Source organism: Castor canadensis, chromosome X (assembly GCF_047511655.1).
Source record: "Castor canadensis chromosome X, mCasCan1.hap1v2, whole genome shotgun sequence".
Lineage (NCBI taxonomy): Eukaryota > Metazoa > Chordata > Mammalia > Rodentia > Castoridae > Castor > Castor canadensis.
The window spans coordinates 145,763,548-145,765,801 of record NC_133405.1 but is presented as its reverse complement, the minus strand read 5'-3'; positions in this window follow the sequence as shown (position 1 = coordinate 145,765,801).

Sequence of the window (2,254 nt, the reverse complement as noted above, 5' to 3'; positions counted from 1 at the left end):
GCCCTGAGCTCTTCCCCCCTTCTGACGGCTGAAACGCACCCCAATTCTTTAATTTCCATAACACCCTAAATTCAACACCCCCCCAAATTCTCCTAGAAATATCCGCGTGTGATAGGAGGTCACCGGATGAGACAAATGTCACTGGACGTTTTTATGAAATGTCCTCCTGTCTCCAAATTTCTCGGGACAGCTCAGTGGCTTCATTTTCGTGTCCCAGTTCCTCAGGTTGTGCACTGAACAAGTCTCTCTGGGAGTCGATCACTTCTCTCTCTCTCTCTCTCTCTCTCTCTCTCTCTCTCTCTCTCTCTCTCGTCAGGGACAAGTTGTGACAAGTTTTACCCCCAAGGGTCCCTTGTCATTTCCTGCATCCCAATAAGTGACTCCAAAGGGCAATTTTTCTCTATCCTTGCCTCTCCCCCCCATTCTACCATTTTGACACACAGAGTGACATTTTTTGGTCACTAATTTTAAGTGACAAAACACGGTTGTGCCCTCGCATGAGTTCCTGGTGGACAGAGTCTTACAAAATGGTATAAAAAACATTTAAAATAAAATTCCGCCAGTACTGAGCACGGGTAGACTGTTCCCTGAACAATTCACATATGGCATATGTAAATATATGCAAATATATGCAAATCCGGTGCCAGTTTATAAAAGGGACTTCAACGACCTTGGATACTGGGATTGACACGGAGATCATAAGACCACAGAGTCAAGGACAAGGTCACAGGAGGAGGCAGGCTTTGACCTTGACCTTGGACTCCAGCCTTGGGGTTTTAATCGCTACGTTCCTGGTTGACCCTGTGGTGGGCGCCATATGGGATCCAGATCCCCTTCCTGGTGAGAGTCCAGGGCAATTTTCTAGTAGAAAGTTCTGGATTCTGGAGGGAACTCTTCCTTTATCCCTATCATGACTATGGGGTTATAATAGGAATATCATACAGACTGGCAAAATGAGTCCTGGAGATTCAAGATGGAGATCCATATCGTGCACATGGCCCAGCCGGCTCCTTATGTCCCCAGACACGGTAGCCAGGCGGTGACCCCACCCGGCAGACCCAAAGGAGCCCCATCTTTTCCTTGGCATCCCTGTCTACCCGGTTAGGGTTTGGATCTGTCAAGTCCTCGGAGGCCTCTGTGCTCAACCCTTGGTCTCCATCCTGTGAGGCTTTTGGGAGGTGGTGGGACCTTTAAGAGGCGGGGCCTAGTGGGAAGGGGTGTGGTCATTGGAGGCGTGGCCTGGTAGGGACTATTGAGAGCCATTAGTTCATTGGGGGCGTGGCCATTTAGACACTAATTAAGTCATTGGGGGTGTGGCCATTGAGAGCCTCATTAGGTCATTGGGGGCGTGGTCATTGAGAGCCCATTAGGTCATTGGGGGCGTGGCCATCGCATGCCTCATTGGTTCGTTGTGGGCGTGGCCATTTAGACACTAATTAAGCCATTGGGGGTGTGGCCATTGAGAGCCTCATTAGGTCATTGGGGGCGTGGTCATTGGGGGCGTGGCTTTGCAGGAGATATTGAGATACCAGGCTCTTTTTATTATTTATTATTATTAATTTATTTATTTTTATTTTTCTCCTCCTCTGTCTCTCCCTACCTCCTTCCCACCCTTCCTCCCTCCCTCTCTCTCTCTCTCTCTCTCTCTCTCTCTCTCTCTCTCTCTCTCTCTCTCTCTCTTGGGCACAGACAAGGAGTGCAGTGACTCCATGGGCAACAGTGCAGGGCGTCCCGGTGTGAAAAGGGGAAGTTGAGGGGGACGAAGACCCTGGTTATCACTGTCCGTTTCCTGCCCAGCTGACAGACAGAAGACGATACCAGGTCTTCCTACCCGCCGATCCCCACAGACGGACAGACGGACAGACGGAGCCCGCGCCGTGCGCACTGCAGGCCTCATCAGAGCCTTTGTCGGGAATTCCCTGACGGGGACCTTGGGGACGCTCAGGTCCGAGTGTCATTTTTTTATTTTATTTATTTTTTTTTTTTGGAGATGACCAGCCTGGCCAAGACTTTCGCTCATGCACACAGCAAGATGGCGACTTTCCAACGCCTGCACAAAATCGGCCCAGAGGTAAATTAAATTTATTTTCCCCTCCTAATTTGGGGTCCCGAGTTCCTTGTACTCGCATGAAAAGTTGAACAAAATGCCTGCAAATTCCATAGAGAGCAAGGAGGGGGTGCAGCCCCGGGCTGTGGCTGGAGTTTGGCCTGGCAAGGTCGTGGGTTCAAATCCCAGCACCTCCTCAAAAAATAT